This window comes from Dendropsophus ebraccatus, chromosome 12 (assembly GCF_027789765.1).
Source record: "Dendropsophus ebraccatus isolate aDenEbr1 chromosome 12, aDenEbr1.pat, whole genome shotgun sequence".
Taxonomy (NCBI): domain Eukaryota; kingdom Metazoa; phylum Chordata; class Amphibia; order Anura; family Hylidae; genus Dendropsophus; species Dendropsophus ebraccatus.
In genome coordinates, this window is record NC_091465.1 from 19,145,560 (window position 1) to 19,172,457 (window position 26,898).

General features: G+C 43.6%; 1 protein-coding gene across 10 annotated transcripts in view; it reads right to left on the reverse strand.

Moving 5' to 3' along the window:
* PKNOX2 (PBX/knotted 1 homeobox 2) overlaps positions 1-26,898 on the reverse strand; it is a 316,712-nt gene that overhangs the window by 135,003 nt on the left and 154,811 nt on the right. For 9 of the 10 annotated variants that reach the window (XM_069947893.1, XM_069947896.1, XM_069947897.1 and 6 more), the window contains one exon: positions 12,066-12,124. The gene's annotated coding sequence lies outside the window, so the exon portion shown is untranslated. Of the gene's footprint in view, positions 1-12,065; positions 12,125-17,346; positions 17,396-26,898 lie in introns of those variants that run through there. The other variant, XM_069947888.1, reaches the window with a different exon arrangement.

The window sequence follows — 26,898 nt, forward strand, 5'->3', positions numbered from 1 at the left end:
TATATTATATATTTCCAAAATGAAGAGATTTTTTTCATCTACCAAATCCATTGATGTAAAGGGGGTTTCGGCTACAACATTTATCATCGTCTATCCACAAGATTTCTGGGGATCCGACAACCAGGTTCCCCAGTGATCACATAATTGTCATTTATTCTGTGGAAAATGGGAGAACCTCTCGCGGATATGCTGAAGATTTTCCACAGTGGAAAATGTGCTGTGTTTTAGCACTTCAATCTTCATTTGGCAATAGAAAATATGATTTTTAACCATTTGGTACAGATCATGTTAAAGGGGTTGTCTGGGATAAATAATCTATGCTTCTGCCGGAGCTGCGGGGGAACATCATGGTGCTGCATACTTACCTGTCCCGGAAATGGACACTCGGCATATACTGCATACTGTCTAAGCTTAGTGGCCATTTCAGCTGGGAGTGGCAAATGTGAAAACGTTGACAGTGGGGGGCACCAGGCAGCTCAGGAACCGGCAGAGCTGGACAGGTAAGTATGCGGCACTTTTATGTCCCCCCGCAGCACCAGCAGAAGCATAGATATTATCCCAGATAACCTCCTTAAGGGTGCCGTCACACGTACCATATCGCTGAGTATTTATCGCTGTGAGTTTCTGTCAGGTCAGCGGTCTTGCTTCTTGTTCTGCGCTGACAGCGAGGGGAAGGGGGCCCATAGGAGATAGCGGCGCTCTGTCTTTAAACAAGTTGAAAGACAACAGACAATGATCAGTCGACATCGTTCATGTTGGCTGATCGCTGTCTTCTATTACACCAAATGATTATTGGCCGTAATGGCTGAAAATCGGCCAAAAACGTCTGACAATGTGTAATAGGGCCTTTTCACACTGACACTTTATACCCAGGCAGTGCCAGGTATATTTTCCAGGATGTATATAAAGATCACAAGAAGCAATGTACAGACACTGTAATATACTGCAGATGAAATTCCCATATAACTATACTACAACCGCTGGTCAACCAACGGGATTTGTCATCAAGTAGACAAATGACCATTGTAATTGTAATAAAATGCTCTTAAGTATGAAGAAAAATGTAAAGTCCTCAATGAGCTTTTCACTATTACACTATAAAGTTCCCTTTGCTTTACAGTCTGCTTTTCAGCCCATTGGAGGATTCTGGCAAGTATTCCAGCCGCATGCATTAAAGAATAAGAAGAAACCGTTTTCGAGTAAATGAAAGCCAGAATATATTAATCAGGGAAATATTTGTAGAAGTAAAGTGGAGGAGATATTGGGGCAGAACGCAGCCCTTGTTATAGGAATGGGACACATCTGGAATGTATTATTGCGCCGGGGTGTGTTTCATATCACAGACAGGTACTTGGTTGTGCTGGTAGCAGCCGGCTCTGGGTGGGCGAGGGATTAGGCAAAGCTTTGACATGACGGAGAGCCGAGGGACGCGGTGCTGACATGTCTCAAACACCGCTCTAAGCCTCAGGGGTGAGATCTGAAAAGAAGGCTGAAAAAAGAAAAGGCCCAAAATATGAAACAATTTATTACGCAGCTGATCCCTAAATCAAGCCGTTAACAGCCCTATCAAAAATAGTAAACGGCTGAAGGAATGAAATCCTCTCGACAGCTGCAGGGGAGGCTTTCCGCAAAACATCCATTTGCCGCTTAAGACGAAAATTGTTTGGGAAAGGACAGCGAGAAGTGACGTGTGGGTCACATTTCAGTAATATGGACAATATAGATGTGCTAAAGAAAGGTAATTCTATGATAACATTTTATAGAAATAGTCACCAATGTGGGCAACAGACAACTACCATAGGGGCGTAAGAGGGGTGTAAAGAAATATAAGCTTGTGAGGGGCTATCGATCATAGGAAGGCTGGCTATAAAGCCTGTCCGTCCTCCCATAGGAGGTGAGGATGGCTGTCTTTTGTTATGGTGTTATTTTACTACAGGGGCCACGATTAAAGCCCCTATTACACAGGGCAATTAGAGGCAGCAAGCCTGCCAGGCCAGCGCTCGCTTGCTCTTTGTTCACTGCTCGCTGCAGGGAGGCTCTATGGACGATCTTTAGATCGCCAAAGGAGGCATAGGAGATAGTGGTGGTCTGCTGCCACCACTCCTATAACATGGAGCGACGGCATCAGATCGTTGCTATCATTGTTTTTTGTCTTTCAACATGTTGAAAAATGTAAAAGACAACGATCAGCCGACATTATGAATGTTGGCTGATCATTGCCTTTTATTACACAAAGCAATTAATGGCCGTAATGCTAATAATCGGCCAATTACGGACGATACTTGCTTCATGTTAAAGGGCCTTTAATATAGAGCATATTTTAGAAAATTTGTAATATCTGAGTTGTTGATCAGCCCAGGAGCCGAACCCCCCCCCCCCCCCTTCCCCAGGAAAAGGGGACCGACACGTTCAGCTGCGCATTGTCCCCATTGTTGCGCAACTCTTACCCAGATCTCAAAACCTGCAGTAGATATTGGAGGACAGCATCTTTCTTTACTAGTTCAACTTTATTTAGTCACATAGCATACAAAAAATTGCAATGTTTCGGCTCTTAAATACAGCATGCTTGAGAAAGGCTCTGTATTTAAGAGCCAAAACATTGCAAATTTTTGTATGTGATATGACGAAATAAAGTTGAATCAATTAAGAAGAGATGCTTTCCTCCAATATCTACTGCAGGTGTTCAGCCTCTGATACGCAAAAAAAAAAATACATATCCACAAACAGCAAGAAAAGAATTAGAAAGAGACAATAACGTGAAACACAAAAGGGAATAATTTATTTAGAACTGATGTTTCATATACCATTATCAGGGCAAAGGGCTAGTACAAAACACATCACACATAAGAGGCACAGGTTTCTGCACCACACACTAAATGCTACGTCAGCTACAATAAGTCACACATTTCCATTAGAATTAGTGTAAATATTTAGTATGAATTATGCTAACCGCACTGGGCAATTTTTTTCCCCAAAGGGGCGAGTGCAATGCATAAAAACAAAAAGTTGCTACTTTTTGCAAAGCGGCACTCCAGCATGAGCTTTTTTTTCTCTTTCCCCCTAATACTGTGCATAGGGGCAATAGCCACACTGGTAATTCCTTAATGGGATCCTGCAATAGTCCTGCTCTGAAACCATCTGAATGACAATCTGACTCTCTGAATCACATGGATTCTGTTCTGTAGATCACAAGTCGAGTTTTTCTACTTACTTTTTTCTAAGATGCTCAATGTATGTGCCATAGAAATGCAAAGAAAACATTGACTTCTGGTCAACACAGTAGATGATGTAAGATTTGGCATCTCAGACTGGCAGTCACATGGTGTCAGAACGGGATGACAATAAGACTATACAGTGGTCCCTCAACATACAATATTAATTGGTTCCAGGATGACCATATTGTATGTTGAGACAAAAATTCTATGCAGCACAGGACATGTAGTGTCACACTATACTCTGGAGAATCACTACTAGACAGCCAACCAGTGCATGTACGTCAGTAATACTGGGGTTTTATCAGTAAATTGGCCAGTTTCATTGGTTGATCATCTAGTTATTCACATGTGCCGCAAATCCTGACTGTCCGTGACAATGAATGTTGAGTCTGGCCTCAAGTTACGATGGACAAAAAACAACCATTGTATGTTGAAAATATTGTATCTTGAGGCCATTGTAAGTTGAGGGCTCACTGTATATATTATGCACAGTACCCACAGGCAAAATAATGACACTGCGTGGAGCTTTAAAGGTAGGATACATAAGATAGATTAGCCAGTGAGTGGGGGTCAGACCTCAGCAATGTTCGGAAGCCCAGTAGAAAATAAATGGAGCTCTGGCCATGCATGTGATGCGCTCCTTTCATCCCGGGGGACATTTCATCTAGATTCTTACGATTAGTGGTCGGACCCCACTGATCAGCTAGTTATCCCCGTCCTATAGATAGGAGACAACGTTAATTGTGGGCTAACCCCTCTAATCTTCAGTTCTATAACCTAACCCCCTCTGTTCGGCGTGCTTCGCATTCTACGCTAACAATAATACCGACTCTTTAGTTAATATCGTCCCTGATAATTATATAGGAGATGGGATACGATATAAACTTTACTCCTATTGCTCGCAGCGGCTCGTTCATTATCATATATATATAATCCTCCAATTTCTCCCGGACTGTGCGATGATTAGATGGCTCTAGATTTTATTACATGCTGTGTGGTATTATAGTTTCATTTGCCATCCATGTCAAGTATGAGCTATGTCCCTGACTGGCGCTAAAAATATAATTCAGGTGACAAATGGGTCATCGATAGTAGGGACGAACGTAGGACTTTTGCACTTGCTATTTCTCAATGAAAAACAGCCACTGTTTCCGATGTTACGTACATAGCATACAAATAAGCGCGGGCTTCAAGGGCATATACGATAAACTCTCTACTATAGTTAAACAGATGCAAATGTCTACAAGGGTTGTCAGCTACACGTTACTCATCCTCTGAAGAGGTTTCTTTTAACTTAATTTCCCCTAAAGACATCTACGTAGATGATAGGAAAAATCAAACTGGATAGGCATACGAGTATTAACCGCGCTCATAGCACAGGATAATCCGGGCAGGGATTGACAGGGGGAAAAAAAATCTCGTAAAGAGGGAACTTTTGATTTTTCTGATTGACTGACGGAAGAAAAAGAGCAGGTAGGCGACACTTGACAAAGTTTTCTTCAATCAGGACTCAGCTTGATGCTGACTAATTACACTGTAATGGTATTTATATGCTGCCGGCAGCGGGAGAAATTACCTGACAGCACATCAATATTAATGCTCTATCTTGCATGTAAATGGCCTGGCACGTCTGCTGCTTAAGATACCCACAGCAGTAACACTGGAGGAGATGACTGCACTTACTGATGTTTAAAGGGACAACAGGGCATAAGGCAGGAAGAACCCCCCCCTTCCCCAAAAAAATAAAAATAAATAAAAAAAAAGAAGAGAAAAGTGCATCTATTCCTGCTGGACCGTACAATCCACAATCCAGTGTTCCCAGCCTGTGGCTCCACAGCTGTTGTAAGACTAAGGGTCCTATTCCACGGGCCGATGGGGGCCCGATCAATAATGCAAACGAGCGCCGATCTGCGAGATCGGCACTCGTTTACTGGGCCTATTACAAGGCCCAATAATCATTTAGCGAGGGCTGCAGGGACATTGTTATCGATGTCCATGCAGCCCGTGTTTACCATACTTTACCTAAGCATGTTGCAGGTCTTCTCCTGCGTTTCTTCTTCCTCCCGATCCTACGCGCAGCAGCTTCGGTGCGGCCTGTCTAAGCTGACAGACCGCTCAGCCAATCACTGGCCGCGGCGGTCCTGGCCAGTGATAGGCTGAGAGGTCTGTCATCTAAGACAGCTGCTGCTGCTGCTGGACCCGGGAGGAGGAAGGAGCGCAGGAGAAGACCTGCAACATATTTAGGTAAAGCATGGTGCCTGTGAAATCATCGGTCGTCCACTGTGCATTGCTATTCCCGCAGCGATGTGCAGTAGGTGCCCAATGATTTTAGGTTTGAACATAAATAAACGATCAGCGGATAACACGATCATCGGCTGATCGTTGTCTCTATTCCACGGAGCGATAATCGGCCGAATCAGGCCCATTCAGCCGATTATCGCTCCGTGGAATAGGCCCCTAAAGCATGCTGGCACAATGGGAACTGTAGTTATTTGCAAAACTACAACTATGCAACACCTGGAGAGCAACAGGCTAAAGGGGTATTCCCAGCTCTACTAACATAGTTATACTTGTAGGGCTCACCAAGCAAACTATTTTTCTAATTGCAATCATTTAGAAACCTTCTTCTCCTCATATACTGCTCTTTCCCATCCATTGTTGACAGGTCCTTTTACACAGAGCGATTATTGTTCGAATTTTTGCGATAACGATCGCATTTGAGCGATAATCGGCTCGTGTAAACACAAAGAACGATCAAGCGATGAGCGAGAAATCGTTCATATTGGACGTTGAACATGTTCTCAAATAATCGTTGATCGTTGATAATTCGCTGATAATTCGCAGATCGTTTTGTGTAAACAGTCCTTCACACATTCACTCTATGTGTGAGATGGACTTAAGCGATCTTAAAATGATACAAAATGAACAATAACGATTTTTTCAAACAATTTATCTCTTCGTCTAAACGCTGATTGTTATTAAAACAAAATTGTTGCCTCAAAATCGTTAAACGATCGATTTATTGCTCTGTGTAAAAAGACCAGATAAGATACTGACCACCTCTCTGCTATAAAAGCAGCGGTCTGGCTGTGTATATATAGCTGTATTGTAGATATATTGCCTATATGCTGTATAATATAGCTACATATGTATACAATAGTTATAAACACAGATACATATATACTATAATCTGTATTATACAGGTGAGTATGAGTATAATGATACCTCATCTGTATATTATTTTAATATATATTAAGTAGTAAAACTTAAAAATAAAGGCAATATATGAAAAAACAACAACCATAAAATCCCCCTATTCTGACAGCTATAACTTTTGCTATGAATATGTAATCTTTTGTATTGGGATCTATAGTTTTTATCTGTACCATTTTTACCAGCTCCAGATTTGCTTATTGCCATGATGTATTGTACAGTTATTTCAAGATGGTTTAAGGGATTATTTCCCACTGTACACTTTTTTTTTTTATAATTTTGGAAAAGTTTTTTTTTTTTAATTACTATGGGACTTTCTTTTTTTTTTTAATGTTTTTAGATTTATTTATTTTTTTTAAATACAATTTTCAGAACCCCAAGGGTTATATATAATACCATCATTCTGATCTCCTATCTCCTAGAAGATCCTGCCCCTGGCAAAGCATTAAAGGCAATTTACACTATATACAGTATATGGAATATTGTAAATGCCATAAATGTCACAAGGAATTGACTGTAGGAGTCCTCTTGATCCCATGAACTAGAGTGCTCTCTTGCCTCCCATTGACTTCAGCGGAGCGTGACCATGCATGTGACATCACATTCCCATCAGAAGTCAGGCACCCTTCTTTTTAAGAACAGTGGAAATCCTGGTAGTTAGATTCTAATCAGCCAAACATTTAGGAGCATGTTTATATGCTGCCATGGACATATTTACACAGTTTTTTTTTAATTGTTAATTTCTTTTCTAATGCAATGCAAAATTAAGTAATCATTCTATCAATTTGCAGTCCTCGCCTGCCTCCCTAGCGTAAGAAAAATCCATCTGACAAATCACCGCTCTTGCCCTTCCTTCTCCCAATGATGAACATAGCAGCAGGAAAGCAGTTCTACAGAGAAGGTAAGCGTGTGACGCAGGGGCGTAGCTAGGGGTTCAGCCTAGGATGGGCGAGTGAGGCTGAGTGGGCCCCCAACCAACATTACCCATTGGGAACCTCAGCAGGTGGCAAGGCTTTTTGAATAATAAAGGGAATATTCTTCTACATTACTTATAGTGAATAAGGATACAGAGCTGTGTAAGAGGCTTCTACATCTGGAATATAGAGCCACAAAAAGATTAGAAGAATATAGCTGCCTTCTTCCACAGACAGCACCACTCTTGTCCTCAGTTTGTGTGTGGTATTTGACTAAAGTTAATAGAGCCAAGCTGTGATACCACACACAACCTAAGAGCAGGGGTGGCGCTGTTTTGGAAGAAAACAATTATGTTTTTGTTTTTTTTTAATTCTGGAGAACCCTTTTAACTAGATTATCTTTGCCTAAAAATAATAGTGGTATAGGTAATAAGTTTTTGTGGTTGTGTGTGTGTGTGTTGTCACTCCTCTCACAGTCCGCACTCCCCTCACAGTCCTCACTCCCCTCACACAGTCCTCACTCCCCTCACACAGTCCTCACTCCCCTCACACAGTCATCACTCCCCACACACAGTCCTCACTCCCCTCACACAGTCATCACTCCCCTCACACAGTCCTCACTCCCCACACACAGTCATCACTCCCCTCACAGTCCTCACTCCCCTCACACAGTCCTCACTCCCCTCACACAGTCCTCACTCCCCTCACACAGTCATCACTCCCCTCACACAGTCCTCACTTCCCTCACACAGCCCTCACTCCCCTCACACAGTCATCACTCCCCTCACACAGTCCTCACCCCCCTCACACAGTCCTCACTCCCCTCACACAGTCCTCACTCCCCTCACACAGCCCTCACTCCCCTCACACAGCCCTCACTCCCCTCACACAGCCCTCACTCCCCTCACACAGTCATCACTCCCCACACACAGTCATCACTCCCCACACACAGTCATCACTCCCCTCACACAGTCCTCACTCCCCACACACAGTCCTCACTCCCCTCACACAGTCCTCACTCCCCTCACACAGTCCTCACTCCCCTCACACAGTCCTCACTCCCCTCACACAGTCCTCACTCCCCTCACACAGTCCTCACTCCCCTCACACAGTCCTCACTCCCCTCACACAGTCATCACTCCCCTCACACAGTCATCACTCCCCTCACACAGTCATCACTCCCCTCACACAGTCCTCACTCCCCTCACAGTCCTCACCCCTCACACAGTCATCACTCCCCACACACAGTCATCACTCCCCACACACAGTCCTCACTCCCCTCACACAGTCCTCACTCCCCTCACACAGTCCTCACTCCCCTCACAGTCATCACTCCCCACTCACAGTCATCACTCCCCTCACACAGTCCTCACCCCCCTCACACAGTCCTCACCCCCTCACACAGTCCTCACCCATCACACAGTCCTCACTCCCCTCACACAGTCCTCACTCCCCTCACACAGTCCTCACTCCCCTCACACAGTCCTCACTCCCCTCACACAGTCCTCACTCCCCACACACAGCCCTCACTCCCCACACACAGCCCTCACTCCCCTCACACAGTCATCACTCCCCTCACACAGCCCTCACTCCCCTCACACAGTCATCACTCCCCTCACACAGTCATCACTCCCCACACACAGTCCTCACTCCCCTCACACAGTCATCACTCCCCTCACACAGTCATCACTCCCCTCACACAGTCATCACTCCCCTCACACAGTCATCACTCCCCTCACACAGTCATCACTCCCCTCACACAGTCCTCACTTCCCTCACACAGCCCTCACTCCCCTCACACAGTCATCACTCCCCTCACACAGTCCTCACTCCCCTCACACAGCCCTCACTCCCCTCACACAGTCCTCACTCCCCTCACAGTCCTCACTCCCCTCACACAGTCATCACTCCCCACACACAGTCCTCACTCCCCACACACAGTCCTCACTCCTCTCACACAGTCCTCATTCTGTACCTGACAACGTCCAGAGCTGCTGCTGGACGTCTTCACAGCCCCCCCTGGCAGCCATAGACGGTGAGGATCCCTCTAGCTGCCGTCCTCCCTCCTCACACAAGGTTTTGCAGCCAGTGAGGGAGAGGAGGGGGAGGGGCCAGCAGCAGCAGCCTGTAGCAGGAAGCAGCAGGAAGAAGATCCAGCCCTGGCCGGGCTCCGCATCCGACAGCTGAGCGGGCCCCTCAGGAGCAGGGGCCCGCTATTCCCAGGTGCAGTTTTCCTCTTGGGGGCCCCAGCCACTACAGACATGTGTTAACGCTGTCTGCAAAAGCAATAGCTTTTGCAGACAGCATTAATCTGTCTGAGACCTCAGTGGGCCCCTGCCTGAGTGGGCCCGGGGGCGACCACCCCCTTTGCCCCCACCTATTTTCGCTACTGGTGTGGAGAGATGGGAGAGCAGACATGGAGGGCAGCTCACACAGGCTGTATAAGGTAGAAAGCATACATTTAAGGCAACTCCATCAGGCTGTAGAGAGGAAAGCCTACATGATGTAGATAGGGAGATAGCAACTCACAAAGGCTCTAGATGAGGGGAGAGCATACATGGAGGGCAGCTCACACAAGCTGTCAATAGAGAGGAGAACATAAATAAGGGGCTTCTCACAACAGATGTAGACAGGGAGGAGAGCACACATGTAGGACAGCTTATACTGCAATATACAAGCAGATACAAGTCAGTCTATGTTGGGAATTACAGAAGCTGTGTACAAATAACGAGATAAAGCAGAGCACCCACAGCAAATTGTGGACTTCTGAGCACAGAGACCTCACACCCAGCTATATTACTGGGAGAACACTGAAAATAAAAAGAATCTGAACCTAGGAGCTGACTGTAAATGACAGAATATAAGAAAGAATACAGGAATGAAGACTGCAGACAAAAGCAATATTTTACCTCAAGGTGACCAGTAACACATAGAAAAGTTACTTTCAAAGCCTTTGAATGGGTTATCCAGCGCTACAAAACCACTTTCCCCCCTCTCTTGTCTCCAGTTCAGGTGCGGTTTGCAATTAAGCTCCATATACTTCAATGGAACTGAGTTTGAAACCAGACCCAATCTGGAGACAAGAGAGGGGGAAAAGTGGCCATGTTTTTGTAGCACTGGATGAATGCAATGAATGGTACTTTTCAGAGTTATGGTATGATCCTGCACAATGCAGTGAACATTGTCAAATACAATATGCAGTGAGACATGAAAAAGTATGGACTTAGCCATAAGATTAAAGGGGTACTCCAGCGGGGGGGGCACTTTTTTGCTGGAACCTCCCCGGTTCCAGCGGAGGGTCCCGCATCGCGGCGCTCCGGTGTCCGGCTCCCGGCCGCTTCCGGGTGTCTGACGCGGGTCCGAGACAAGACGGATCTGAGTGACTGAGCGGACCTGAGACGTCACGTCTCTGGCCCGCGTCAGACACCCGGAAGCGGCCGGGCACCGGAGCGCCGCAATGCGGGACCCGCCGCTGGAACAGGGGGGGTGAGTGGACGTCTTTTCCCTCGGCCACCTCCTCCCCGGTCCCAGTAAAAAAGTGCCCCCCCACTGGAGTACCCCTTTAAGCCTAGGCCGTATCAGTATTGGAGGTTTAGTGAATGTGTGAATGTGTTTGCATCATCTCCTTAGCAGAATTTCTCAGGAATCATTTTCATGGTTTCCTCTGGGTTCTCTGGTTTCTCCCACACACTAAACACTAATAGAATAACCAGGTTCCAAGGAAATTGTACCTAATGTATATGAGAAGTGGAGATGAGATTGTGAACACCACTGAAGGCAGGTTTCGATAGGGACGACCATCTTAGTACGGCATGAGGAAATATGTTGCTACTTATATAAAACAACAAGAAATTTCCACAATGAAATAATTCATGATGTGTTTATGATGCGATTTCTGAACAATCACGGAGGATCAGGTTTTGCCAGAGCCCATGTAGAAGGGGCAGCCAGCCAGGTCAGATAAGCCTGTGAGGGTTTTTACAATTCTGGTTTACCAACATTTGTTTCCTGTGCTAAAACATGACCCTAACCACAATATGCCTGGCTGTCTGGATTGTGGCTTTCATGCTCTGCAAGATAATGTACTAAGTCTTGCCGCATGTTATAGGAAAACCACTTACTGTACATACATTAGAACAACGACAGGTAATGAGGTCTAATTTCTTGTAAGTACTCTATATACTAAATAGTCTATACATTGTAAATGCAGCAATTCAAATCTAAAGGAGATCTGCAAAACATGCCCTGGATCATAAGGGCCGATAAATCTGTATGTACAGCTGGTACCTCTGAGGGTTTACTAAACTGAACTTACAGTATTAAATGTGCAAAACATAGTGCAACTATTGAGTGCTTACTTCATATGTAAGTCTACTAGTTTAAAGAGGATGTCCACGAAAAAATAACTGATGGGTGGCGCTGCGTTACTGCAGCTTTGGCTCCTATTGAAATGACTAGGAGCCAAGGCTGCAGTAATCTGGTGCCGCAACTACAAGGAGTATTGAGCCAACTACTTCTGGACCCATTCTACATGTAGTAGCGACATCAAACAGCTGATTGACACCCTGCCAATTCACTTTTGGTAGCCTATCCGTCAAATCAATTATTTTTTCAACCCTCATCAGTATGCCTACTCTACTGTCCTCAAAAACCCAACACAATTTCTTTTTTTGCCTTGTGATTGGAATTGTTTGTATGCAAGGAATTAATAATCATAGATTACCTTTTGTGGAGAACTGTGTAACCGAACAGATCAGATCATCAGGAATATATTCTTAAAATCTGAGGAAAGAAAAAAAATTGGTTATTCTGCAATAGGATTACATAAAACAAAAATAATACATCATGCTGTGCTTGGTGAGAGCAGTCTTAGTACAGCAGATACTGTAGTCATAAAATAGCAGAACATCCTAGTGATAGGTGTTTCCCTCTTTAAAAAATCAGCTTATATTGTGCAGCATGTAGTAATATTAGAGACTAACATGGTGGCTATTGTGCATGCCTTGTGTATACCTAATATAGGTGATCTATCATTTAGGGGTTGCCTGCCATCTTCATTCCTTCTTACCCTTTGATCTCCTGATTCTTTGCAGAGACAAAGTGGGCGTAGTCTAAAGAGTCTCAGTGCTTGCCTCTAAGATGCAGCTTCAGTTTGTTTTCATCTACAGCTCATCTCATTAGATACGCTAGATAATATGTATATGGCATTAGGCAGAGACAGGCAATGTGCGTAAGGGGAGTTTTATAACTCTGCAGATTATCATTATATATAAACTCACTTACTATATCACTGTACTTCTGCAACAAGCTGGGGCAAAAAAAAACTGCACTGTAGGAATGGTGAGTTACAATAAAAAAAAAAAAATTATATTGCTGAAATGAGCACAGTTATGAAAAAAAGTGTGACATGTCAAAAGCATAAGCTGCCATGTATGTGTACATGACAAGCAGCAATATATCTGGCTGTTACATACTGTGTATGTAACATTTTTCAGCAAAATTTCTGTTCTGCAAGTTAATCTGTAATTCAGTTTAGAGCTGGTGGGTGGAGCCTAACATCTTTTGTTTCTACGCACAAAGGAGGACATATATATAACAAAAGAAAAGTCAGGATGGCACTACCTGAACAGGATAGCATGTGGCACTCAGGACTCAATAGATCCCATACTGTGGTGCAACATGAACAGACAGGCTCTTGTAACAATCCTTGTAGAATAACTTGCGGCACTCACCAGTTCACACTGGTGAGTACCGCATGTCATTACACAAAAGAGGAGATCCTGCTCTTCTGTGTCCCTCAGCGCAGCCCATAAAGCTGTAGTGAGCAATCTAAACTGTGTACAAATTCCTGGGATGAAATCTGTTGTTCACGTAGTTGTCTCTTGCTGTCTCTCTCTTTTTTTGTATCCTATCTCCCAACTTATATTGTTAGTAATTTGATTCCTGAGAAAACTAAAGGGCATAAAGAAGGATGGTGCTGAGAAACTGATCAGAAGACAGTTTAGCAAGGAGTGGGTGGGGGTGGGGATAACAGGAGAAGGAAGCACTTTTGTCTGATAAGATATATTACAAAATGTTTTCTATTTGTTTATACTATTGAATTATGTAAAGTTTGTTGGAACACAGATGCCCATTAGAAATAACAACCCATTTAATTAAAAAGGGTAAAGTAAAATGACCAATAGTATCAGTAGTAGTCACACTAGAACTAGAAAGATATAAATTATAGTTATAATAAAAATCATCATAAATAAGCAAAAAGATCAAGTTATGAAGTTAAGTTGTGCTATTTTCTAACCATAACAGGACGTATTACACAGCCTTGGAATGACTGGTCGGAGAAGTATCTGTCGTGTCATCAGTTTTCAGGCGTCCGAGCCTGTGATAATATTATGTGCAGCAAAGCTCAGAGTAAGGAAAATTCCCGATTCTTGGTATGCTGGCAATGACATTAGCGAATCGCAGGGATCATAAAAAGGGCCATTATTCATAGCACAGAAGTGATCATATTACCACTTGACATTAACAATAAGAAATACGTTTACTTCTAATATTACGCTTTATAGCTGATGGGATCACCACTTCACACTGATAGGCAAACCATGTGTGCTCTTATTACACAGCTGTCAATGCCCCAGAATAATAGGAATATGACAATATGACTGAAAGCCTAGGAGGAGGATTGGATGGAAGAGATCTATCTATCAACAAGGTTGGGTGTAATCTACCTAATCACTTTTATTTTGTCCTAATACCAGTGATCTCCGATATGTGACAAGGAGGCCAAGATAGAACAAAGCAAGGGTATATGGCAGGGAGGCTAGATCACAGCTGTAGGGTGGATACAAGACTAAGTGACAGCATTACAAGCAATATTATCCAGACCAGAAAACACAATATACGTCCAATATCCTCCCAGCTATGCAAGACCTGGACAAATCTTAGCCAAAGGATAGGACGCTATTATGATACATAGAGAAACTTGATGAATCACTTGTAATAGATAGGTAATAATATAAATTTATGATGTGTATGAATTGATTTCTCCTCTTTCAACTCATTACTTTACCTTTACAATTCTAATCTATGTGACAAATATCATCAGGGCACCATGAGAGATTGTAGATTGTACCTGCATGCGGCTGGAAAGGACATCTGGGAGGAGCATTGTCAAGGCGGTCCGGTCAGGCTTTACTCACATGCTCCACCCATTTTTCTTTTCAGGTGGATGCAGGTACAGTATACAGACTCCCATGACAGTGGAACACCCATTGAAAAAATGGAAGTTTTCCCTGAGTGGCAGAGAATTCAGATCTAGTAACTATTCCAGGTCATCCAGGTTTTGAACTCATTTAACTTCATCAGGCAGAGAGCTGCTCTTACAGTAAAGAATCCCTAGCCACATTGTTGTAGAAACATTCTACTCTCTAGACACAGATGATGCACTTTAGATACAGTCCAGATTACATATTTATGCCCCTTTTGATGCACTACATAATAATATTTGCCTTTGTAGCAGCCACCTGACACTGTTTGGTGTTCCATGTTCTTTTCCATGTCAGTGTAACTCAGTGTTTCCTCATGTAGCAAGTAATCTTGACAAGGATTTCCCCTTCCCATGTGCCTAGCCCCGCATGTATCAGTGGTAAGTCATTTGCTAAAAATCTCAGTGAAAAGGGAGCCAGGCTTTTAGCAGGAATGGGAAGAAAGGGAAGCACACTGGGGTGAGATTAGTGACATCACCGATCCTGGCAGTGACATCACCAGTCGATTGAAAGAAATCCATTCCAGTGAGACCATAAGCCTCAAGTATTAAGAATATAGGAGTTTCTAAGGAGGTAGAAAAGTCCTAGGTTCTCCATGGGGCTTAAATCTCAGCAGCAAGGAGAAAAGTGGGCTTCCTCATCAGATACATAGTCATGCTCTGCCAAATTCAACTTGAATCTATCCCTGAGACTATTGTAAAGTATGAATCTTTGTAATGGGTAGCAGACGCTGACCCATTGTGCTACCGAACTGGTTTAGCTATGGGCCACACCAGAGTCTGAAAGCCTTATCAGACAGAGCGATAATCTGCTTAATCAGGCCAATTCAGCAGATTATTGCTCCATGTAAGGCTGGGTTCACTCTAAGTTTTTGCAATCAGTTTTGTGCAAAAAAACGGATGAAAAACTGATGAAAAAAATGGATGCAACTATGAAAAAAACAGATTGCAAAAAACGTAGTGTGAACCCAGCTTTTTAAAAGGACGCACATCACTATGTGTAATAGTCATGTGCGGCCGACGGTTCAGGAATGTGTAAAGTAAAATAATAAACCTAATACTTACCTGTCTATGCTCCCCGATGTCCTCCTAGCTTTTTCCCGCTCACTGCAGCCGCTGATGACACATCTAAAGCCATCTGTGCAGTCACAGGCCACGGCACTGTCCGTCTCAGCCAGTAATTAGCTTAAGGGCCAATATATTATTTACTATACACAGTAAGGGCCATATTCCACAGGCCGATCAATAATGTAAGTGAGCGCTGATCTGCTAGATCGCCACTCATTTACTGGGCCTATTCCACGGCCTGATGATCATTTAGCGAGGGCTGCAGGGACATTGTTACCGATGTCCTTGCAGCATACATTACCTAGCAGGGCTTCTCCTCCGCTCCATCTTCATCCCGATCCCACTCGCAGAATCAACTCCGGAGCGGCCTGACTGAGCTGTCAGACCGCTCAGCCAATCACTGGCCACTGCGGTCCCGGCCTGTGATTGGCTGAGCGGTCCAACAGCTCAGTCAGTCGGCACCGAAGTTGCTGCTGCATGAGCCACCGGGATGAAGACGGAGCCGAGGAAAAGCCCTGTTAGGTAATGTATGCTTCTTGAATCGTCGGTCACCCGCCGCGCATCGCAGCGTGGCCGATGATTTTAGGTTTGGGCCTAAATAAACGATCATCGGCTGATCGTTTTCCCTATTCCACCGAGCAATAATGCCAATCTGAGCTGCATCAGGTCCACATAAAAACAGGCACTGTGACATGGCTCCGTATGGTGCCAATGAGATATCTCACACAAAGAGCCTAATGCAATTATTACCCAACTAGTCTCAAAGTTGAAAACTTCCCACAAACGGATATTTTCTGTGCGCTGTTAGGAGATATTTCACCAAAGCAGAAGGGTCAGCAGTCTTTCTGCATATTACAAGTCCCCTGAGCCCACAGCTGTAGATTTTTGCCTGTAAACTGCTGTTTAACTTTACAAAATGTGTCAGTGAATTAAAATTAGTTCATTTGTACTTTGTACTTTGCTATAACCACCAAAAACTGAGTTTTTTTTTTCCCATCGAAACCCTATGCTGCGGCTTATGAATGCAGACGAGTCTCTCCGTCAGGGGACTGAGGAATGTAATATCGGTGGTTGTTGAGCAGGACACTACATATGGTTTTTACAGAAACCAATTACTCCCCTGCAGAGCTGACACTCTAATTTTTGTGCCTAATGAACAAGGAAATAAAAGAGCTCGCCTGAAACCACAAGTACAAGACGCTGGGATTGGAGCAGGGTCTACAATGACCTCGCTATTAAACTACCCCCACTGTGCCGAAATTTCAACAAATTCAGGCTTGGTTTCCTGTCTCGGTCATTTACACTAAGAGCGACTTTACTTTAGCTCTTTATTTGGACAAACATACAAACCGAGCTGTTTCTCTAAACTTGAAGCATTTATGTAAAAAATATGACTTATCCTAGTGCAACTTTTTGAAAAAAGAAAAAAAAAAAAAAGTCATGCATAAAAAGATTTAAAAAAAGAATAAGCACCAGCAGCTGTAGAAAATTAAACGGTCGGGGGGATTTAAGAGATAATTAACTTACAAATGTCATCACATAGCAAGCCCTGGGCAAGCCGAACGTAGCGCACTGAGTAACTGATGGGATGTAGAAACACAAGAGCTAGCCAAATATGCCCTCACACAAGTAATGAGATTTCACTAGCTTAAGGTACTGGAAGACATATTACCTTCTGAATTAAAGTCATAGTCGCTCGTCCATTTGGCTCGTCATTGGGGCTGTAGGTGACGCTACAGGGGGAGAGTCTCCAACCACCGTGCAGCGAGTCTGCGACTGGATCTTTAAGCGTCACCAGAAAGTAATGGCCGATCTTTATGTAAAGTGTGACATATGCTTGAAAGTTCAAAAACTGCAGTGTGAGTGACCCATTAAGACGTGAGGATAGTGATCCTAGAAGATGGTATTCCCCAACCTTTCACTCTCCGTCTTTTGCAAAACTATAACTCCCAGCATTTTCAGACACCCCTCGGGCAAAACAGCCGTCTACAGGTGGGCTGAATGGGCTTGGATAATATACCCTACTTATGTTCTAAAGGGCTATTCTGCCCAAAGTAAATATTTAATATATTGCTGTTCTGGTGCAGAACTTAACAGCCTTTTACCTCTTTGCACTTCCTCGGTGTCCTCCTACATTATCTTCAAGTGCCCAGCTGAGCTTGCCCACCCCCACTTCAGAGATGGACAGCTCGCTCAGCCAATCACTAACTGAGTAAAAACAGTGCCACGACCAGTGATTGGCTGAGCAGGCTGTCACCCCAAAAAGAGTCAGAAGTGGAGGTGGGATCGCTCACCTGGGGACCCAAAGATGACGTAGAAGGACACCGGGGGAGCACTAAAAGGTGAGAACAAGCCCTTTGTTATGGTCATCCCAGGGGCAGCAACATATTTACCTTGGGCGGAATACCCCTTTAAGGATCTTTTAGGATTTTCGCAGTGATTTACAGGGAAGGTACTTTCAAAAGTTGGTACTAAAGAGGCAGCTTTCTTTTCTCTGTATTACAGCTACTTTGCACACCTTGTTTTGCAAGGAGCATTGCATGGCTTATAAGACTCCTTTCGCTAGCCTAACCCCTCAGTTCTACCTCAAATGCTTTTCTGACAAGGTGCCCCCAAAAAGCTATCTATAGGAACTCTGCCTTTTGGAAGTTATTCCAAACTGACTGACTAGTCACATTCTAGGACTGTTTTAGGGATTGAGCAGGGAAGCTTCCTCAACTGGAATAATGTGAGAACAAGACCTTTTCCTTCTGAAGGAGAACTTGGCTACTTGGCATATCTTTTTTTCCCCAGGGTCCATTGCATGACCTAAAAAAAACTCCCTACTGTATGACCTAAAAGACGCCCTACTGCATGGCCTATTAGTGTCCACCTAAGGGAGACACCCTTTTATTACCTGCCTATTTCTCTCCATTATTTTATGAACTTTTTATAGGGGTTTTCCGATATAACCTTACTTGTCCCCTACCGTCAGGATAGGGGACAAGTATGAAATCACTGCCGGTCCGACCTCTGGGGATCTGTAGATCAGCGCCCCGGCTTCTTTGTTTTGAATGGAGCCGCAGATTGGCATGTGACCTGCAGCTCCATTCACTGTCTATGGCAGTGATTTTCAACCTTTTTTGAGCCGCGGCACACTTTTTATACTTAAAAAATCCCGGGGCACACCACCAACCACACACCACCCCCACACTCTTGGGGGTTTTAAATCAGCTTCTTAGCACCACAAGAGCTGCTTTTTAAGCCCTCAAGAGTGACATAAGCCGGGCAGAGATCCTTTCAATAAATTATTCATTTTAAAAAAGTGAAATAAAAAAGGATAACCCCCTCATATATACAATCCCATGTAACCTCATACATACAGTTCCATGTATTCCCATATATATATATATATATATATATATATATATATAAACAGTCCCATGTAAACTCATACATACAGTCCCACGTATATGAGCACATAATTATCAGCACCATATACTGTGGTGATGTGCACTGTATAGCCACAGTATATGGTGCTGATAATTATGTGGCTCATATAACTGCAGTATAAAGGGGTACAATGAGACGTACTATGGCCATGAGGCCAGAGTACAAGTGCCCCCTGCTTTGCCCTCATACAGTAATAATGCCCCCTGCAGTATGCCCCATATAATAATAATGCCCCCTGCAGTATGCCCCCATATAATAATAATAATAATAATAATGCCCCCTGCAGTATGCCCCATATAATAATAATGCCCCCTGCAGTATGCCCCCATATAATAATAATGCCCCCTGCAGTATGCCCCCATATATTAATAATGCCCTCTGCAGTATGCCCCCATATATTAATAATGCCCTCTGCAGTATGCCCCCATATATTAATAATGCCCTCTGCAGTATGCCCCCATATATTAATAATGCCCTCTGCAGTATGCCCCCATATATTAATAATGCCCTCTGCAGTATGCCCCCATATATTAATGCCCCCTGCAGTATGCCCCATATAATGCCCCCTGCAGTATGCCCCCATATATTAATGCCCCCTGCAGTATGCCCCATATAATTCCCCCTGCAGTATGCCCCCATATAATGCCCCCTGCAGTATGCCCCCATATATTAATGCCCCCTGCAGTATGCCCCCATATATTAATGCCCCCTGCAGTATGCCCCCATATAATGCCCCCTGCAGTATGCCCCCATATAATGCCCCCTGCAGTATGCCCCCATATATTAATGCCCCCTGTAGTATGCCCCATATAATGCCCCCTGCAGTATGCCCCCATATAATGCCCCCTGCAGTATGCCAATATGCACCAATAGTTTAAAAAAAACAAAAAAAAACAAACCATCATACTCACCTAATCGGCGCTGTGTGTTCTCCCTCCTCTTCAGGCTCCGTCCTGTGAGCCGCGGCGACTGAACCTCCAGCAGGCGTGATGACGTCACATCGTCACGCCTGCGGGAGAGGTCACGTCCCGGCCTCCCATAGGCTGCTGGCATGAAGTGCCGCGGCCTATGGGAGTCAATGTCAGAGCAGGACGCTGACAGGTCCTGCTCTGACATTGTGCGCGATTGAATGTTTCACAGTGAGGGGGCGGAACATCAATCCATCGGCATATCCCTAGAAGCTGCGCGGCCGCAGCTTCTAGGGATATTAAAGGGACAGTTTCTAATTTCCGACCGGGATCCCGCGGCACAGCTGGCGGGTTCTCAGGGCACACCAGTGTGCCGCGGCAGCCCGGTTGGGAAACGCTGGTCTATGGGGCCTGCTGGAAAGAGCCAAGTGCTGTACATACGTCTTGTGTACCTTAATGCGGCAGTGCTCCAGAGTAAAGTTTACCCCGACTAACAAAGTGGGACCGGTGGCGAGGAGGAGCGTAACACACATACCATGCTCCTCAGCATCCCCGGCACTATAGGGGGCCATCTAACCTGCTGATAGTTCCCCTTTAATATGTAATAGTTTACCTATGGAATGAATACTAATAATAGGTTTATAGTGTTAACTTGAGATGAGACAATCTATAGTACAAATTGCCAAATCTGAATCTCAAACACCAGCAGTTGATTTATTTTTTCAAGAAAAAGTAGTTCTGTCCTCCAAGTGCTCATATTCCCTGGAAGGCAGAATTACTTTTTCTAGACAAAACAATCTGGCTGGAGATTTGTTCTATAAGTTTGTTCGTATCCAGAGCTAATAAACCAATCAGAAAAGTGGTCAAAATATACATGCAATAACATTACTGAATTTATCGGCTTGTTGATGGTTTCCACATAAAAAAATACTTTTGTCTCCAATTAAAATAAAAAGGGAAAATAAGTAAAATTAGCAAAAATAGGTAGTAAAGATGGAGTTGAAAGGCTTGCTTATTATAGTGTCAGCTGGACATGATCAGGACTTTATTTTAGGCTTAGACTAAATCAAGCCTTCAATAACTGACAGCCCAACAATCATTCAGCCATCAGTTATCTCTCCCATCCGGTCCCTGCACTCCCTATACCCAGGAACGTTTGGCACGGCCAAGCGTTCCTGGGTTCTCTATAGGGTGGTTAGGATTGAGCTGCGGATTATCTCTCCCAGAACAATGGGGTTGGGCAGTGATTTTCCATCACACCGACCCCTATATCCTCCACCATTATCATCATCTGTCAGTGGTCGGTCAGGAGAGCCCTATACTCTTTATACCGATGGACTGACAAAAATATAAGGTGTATTGGGACCTTTAGGTTATTCATTGATAACAAGCAGTGATCTTGAAAATGTTAAATAATTAATATAATTTCAACGTCTAAATCAACAGTATAGGTGAAATAAAGCAAGCTTGCCATCTACATTCTTTTTTTTGTTATCATGCTGTAAAACAAAGTTATACTTACCAGAAATCCAGGACCAGTCTCCTGAAGCTTTTTAGTCCTGTGGTGGTTAAAAAAAAAAAAGAAACTAAACACATGAAGTCCCTCCCTATACAGAGAATCGGGGCTCAATGCGTCCATCAATCATATGACTGCATTCTCTGTGAGCACAAATGACCAGGGAAACACAGGACTCTGGCCAGAGGAAGTGCTCATGTGCGCGAAACCTGTAGCCACACTTATCAGTGTCCATGACCCCATTTTTCATGGAATAAAGTTGATTTTTGCAAATAAGAACTCCGATGAGTGCCACCTTTTTATAAGTGAACTTTTCGATTGGCTGTTGTTACTGTTGGTGAGCAACGCCGGAGACTTGCCGAGTCCACAGCTACGTACTACTGTGCTGGCATCCTGATCAGAGCGCAATTGTATCTGAGTAGTGCCGGGATTCTATCCTTTGGTGACTGGACTTTAAAATTATAAGAATCTAGTACGTAAAAAAGATCAAAGGTAAAGTTGTACTTTAAAAGAACCCCACTTTCTCCTGCAGAGCCTTGTATATAGTATTGTATTTCCAATTTTTCAAAACAAAGTCATTCTGTCCTGGACTCTCTTCACACTGTGTCAGCAGTATCTGTTTACCATATGCAAGGGGAAAGCTGCCGGCGTATACGGTAAATGTATCTACAGACCCCTATTACCTGATGGAAGCCAAAAGAGTGTCGTTTGGCCTCTGTTCAGATGGCATACATAAAGGTTTATGCTTATTGGCTGTATGATTTAATGCAGCTATCCAGGAAAACAAACTATATACGTGCGCGCGCGCGCGCGTGTGTGTGTGTGTGTGTATATATGTTTGTATATGTGTATGTATATATATATATATATATATATATATATATATATATATAAAATAAAAAAATATTTTTTTTTAACAAGGTACAATGTGTGGGGGAGGGGGGGCATTTATACCCTGGCCATAAAATGCTAAATGAAATGTAATAATACCCTAATAGGCTATGTTCACACAACATTTTTTCAGCTCCGATTAAAATGACGTCCGTTATTGTGAGGCTAAAATAGCGGACATCATGTAGCTGTCTGGCCTGGTGTTTGCACATTATTTTAGTTTGGGTTTACTAATTGGACTGGGTTGCGGCTTGATTGAAAAGTCCATTGAATTTAATAGTAAAAACTAAGAACAGTGACAAAAGAAAAACTGTGTGTGAATAACTAATAAAAAACGTCCACTGTTTGCAAAAGACGTCCGAAAATAATGATCATGTTCATTATTTTGACGCCCGTGGTAAAAACGTCCGTTATTAAATTCATTGTGTGCATTGGACGTCCACCATTGCAGTCAGCTAAATCGTGGCAAAAACTGATTTTTTTTTTTAAATATCAAAATCGTCCGCCTTTCCTCTATTTTTGACGTTGTGTGAACATAGCCATACAGTTGAAATGAAGGGAAGCTGTGCACATATTTATCATTGATGAATATATCTATATATATATATATATTCATATAAACTCTGTAATTATTGTCATAAACCCATTTTAGGATGTGCACGAGAACTATGTCCGTTCTACGGCCTGAAAAATATATTTTGCAGGAAGTTCTGTGAATCCCAATAGCAGCTTTCTGGCCCCAGCAATACAGCTACGCCATGTGAAAGGATTTTGGAAATGAAATTCAATTCTCATTATGTTCTGCACAAATCCGCCCAACAGCAGCACTGGCCGTTATCTGTCGGCTGTAACATAATGAGGAGGCTGTCTGCAGCCGGTGTGCATCGGGAGAGCTGATACCTGCAGAGAAGGCAGCACATAATGGAGTCGGAGGTGGGAGGGGAGCAATCTCAAAGTTCCAGAGCCATATCAACTGTATCATCATGTCACATAAACATAATAATCCTACTAAACAATAGATCTCTGCCGTACATTGCTGCACCAAGAGGCTGGGCCCTACGCCTTATATCTCATCAATACAGATATCAATATCACCGTGAAACTGTACAAAACTGATGGAACAATTAACAAAATGAATCTGGTTATTCACATCAAATTCCTTAATAATATAAAACTACTCTATATTATTATAGTGCATAGCTTTACAAAGGAGACAATGCATGAACAAGCAAAATCAGACCTGACAGAGTAATAAGCTTATACTTATTGCCCTTTTACATAGGCCGATTATCGCTGACATGTGTTCCCTGGGGCGCTCATTCAGCTGATAATCGGCCCGTGTAAAAGGGCCAGAGATCAGACCAGGAGCGAGCAAACACCTGCTCATCGGCTGATTTGAGATTTTGTGCGACTGGTAAAATTATCGTTATCGGCCGCACATCTCACTGTGTAAACAAGCGGTGTGCGGCCGATAACAATGTATGTAAATAGCCGCATGAACAATACAGTGATCAGTCATGCAGCCCAGCCGCACGATTAAACAACAGCCGACAGGGGCAGGAGGAAATCAGATGTAGAAACTTACCTCTCCCTGTGCCTGCAGTGAGCAGCGGGGCCGGCCTTGGGACCCCCGCCTGGCTCCATGATCTCTGGGATCTTAGCACAGACACGTCACAAACCAGCCGATGGACTGGCCACTCAGGCAGGATGCTGAGTGGCCAGTCCATCAGCCAGGAAAGCCCCCCCCCCCCCCCGAGTCATGACAACTCAGGGGAAAATGCCTTCACGCGGGGGTACCAAGGCCGGTCCCACTACTCACCGCAGGCACAGGGAGGGGCAAGTTTCTACTCTTGATCAAGTTCCCTCCTGCCGGCTGACAGATTTTAAAAGTCGCCAGACTTCTCCTTTAATTGTGCCTGGTGAAGCTCGGCATTTAATTCCCCGTGGCTGTAGAAGTTGGATTCAGCCCTAGGGCTGCCAGAAAAACATGCATACAACCATAGGCCTATGGTTTTATCCATGTTTTCCAGGACTCCCTCGGGCGGCATCCAAATTCTACACCTACCGGGAGTCATATACAGAGCATTTGGGTTCAGAGAATGTTGCCGAAACTGAACAGTTTAACAGGTCCGCTCAACACTCCTTACAATCAATAATTCACACAGCAAAGTCAAGTGGATGGAGACAGTTTGGCAGCACAAGGATAACCTACACCCCCCGCACTCTGTATGACCAATGTACTCACCTACAGTACATGGCCCCCCAAACAAACTTATACTTTCAGTGGTGTATTATCTCCATGCTACATTGCCATGATTTGCATAAAAATCGCTGCTTTTTATCGCAAATTTGCACAAATCAGGGCAAAACTGCAGCCTGAAGACAATGCAGTAACATTAGAGAACATACTGAAGGACCTTATCATGTGACAATGATGTCACCACAGGTCCTTTACAGGCTGCATTATGGAAGAAAAAGACTAAAGCTAGTGCCACCATAGTTACAGTGGGTTGGAGGGGCCCAAGCTTGGTGAACAGCCCGGGGCCCATGGTACAGTTATTCCGCCCCTGTTCGCCTATGTATGCTGAAAAAACTCTGATAACACTATACATGTTCCCACCCTGTATAAAGACCGGCTGTTATTTGGCACTCAAAACAACAGTCAATGGACAACGGCCAGAAATAAGATACATGATCATTATTTCGACAGCCGTGGCCTAACAACAGCCCTTGTTTTAAATGAAATATTGCACTGAAGTCAATGGGCAACGTCCGGAAATAAGTGACATGATCATTATTTTGACAGCCGCTGCCTTACAACAGTCCTTGTTCAACATATTGTGTGAAACAATGGCCGTTGTTTGCAATGACTTTAATGCAAATCATTGCATTAGGAAATGATTATAAAAAGTATGCTGTGTGAACATAGCCAAAAAAATTATTATTTTAAAGGTAATGTATTGCCTACATTTTTTTTTCATTCATCTGAGCCAGACACTAAACCATGTTCTTTTCTATTTTTTGCACTGTATTTTGTTATATTGAATTATAATTTTTTTTTACATTGCTATGGGGGCATTGCTATGTTTTCAAACATAATTTTTATTTGACTTTTTTCAGTTTTACAAAATAAAAGCTCAAAAAGACTGTGTCTCAGTGATGTTAGACATATATAGTGAATTATCAACAAAGTTTAACAAAGTTCTCCCCTTTCCCAACTCCCCCCCCCCCTCCCTTTCTGTTCACAGTAGAGGGCCTCCTCGTCCCTTATTCTGGATTCTCACCAATATCAATACTACTCAGTCAGGTAGTCTTAAACTAACCAGGGTCCCGGCTATATCAGCTGTCAGATACCATTTAGTGTTACGAAAAGGCCTGACCACTTCTGTCGTTCTGCTGAGTCCAGGAAGGTCACTATAAATGTTTTCGATTTTCTAAAGAAAGGTTTGGCTCTTTCTTGCCTAGATTGCTCTGCCTCTAATTGTTCCATGAGTAGATAGCGCTTGACCTGTTGTATCACGTTTTCTACTGTCTGCACGCATGAGCTGTTTTAACAGCATTTAGAGATTTGCTTTACAGCAAGCTCTGTGGACCATACGCCAAAGTAGACAGGACCTGTCCCATCCAGATAAATAAGAAAGTTTTCTTGGCATGCTCAGTGACCTTTATAGAGGTCTTTCTACAGGGGAGGGAGGATGAACTGTGAGCAGCAGCTATTGTGTGCATCATAAGATGATGTGATGAGGTGATGATAAGGAGGAGACTGCTGGGAACAGGAAGTGTCTGCTTAGTTTTAAGCTTAGTGGTCACAATGTAAACTGCAAAGTTTCAGGATTATTTTAAAATACAGATAGTAAAATGAAAATAAATAAAAATCATCAAAAAATCATTTAAATTTGTTTAGCATAAAATCTTGGTATAAACAATATGTAATATTCTTATGTCACGTTCTCGCACACTTCCTGTCACGTCACATTTTTCTTTTTCACTCCTAAGCCCACAGGCCTCCGTGTTTCCGTGTCATCAGTGTCAGCGGCTGGTGTCTCACAATACTCGCTCACGGACTGAGTCTGAAAGAAAGTTGTCATTGTAAAGTCGCGAGCATGTGCAAGCATTATTCTAATAAATTTTGCAAAGGCTTTGTCATTTTGCAGAGCTGCAGGCTGGCGGCAGAGAAGTGGAGTTTATTATCTTCCCGTTGTATAAACACAATTGCTTTTATGAAGGCGTTTAATTGAATTACTACATTTCAAATTAAAAGGAGTCGTTTTTCATTGTGCAGCGTTGACAAGGGAAAACAAACTCCCCCGGAAACTAAACAGAAAGACAAGTCAACTAAGTATGGAGGGAGAAAAATAGAAATGTATGGCAGGCGACAATACAATGTGCTCATCCACCGAGGACTGAGATGGCCTCCTCCTCTAGCCAAGCCCGGTGATCATATAGATGCATTGGCGTGGAAGTCCTTGTCTATGTG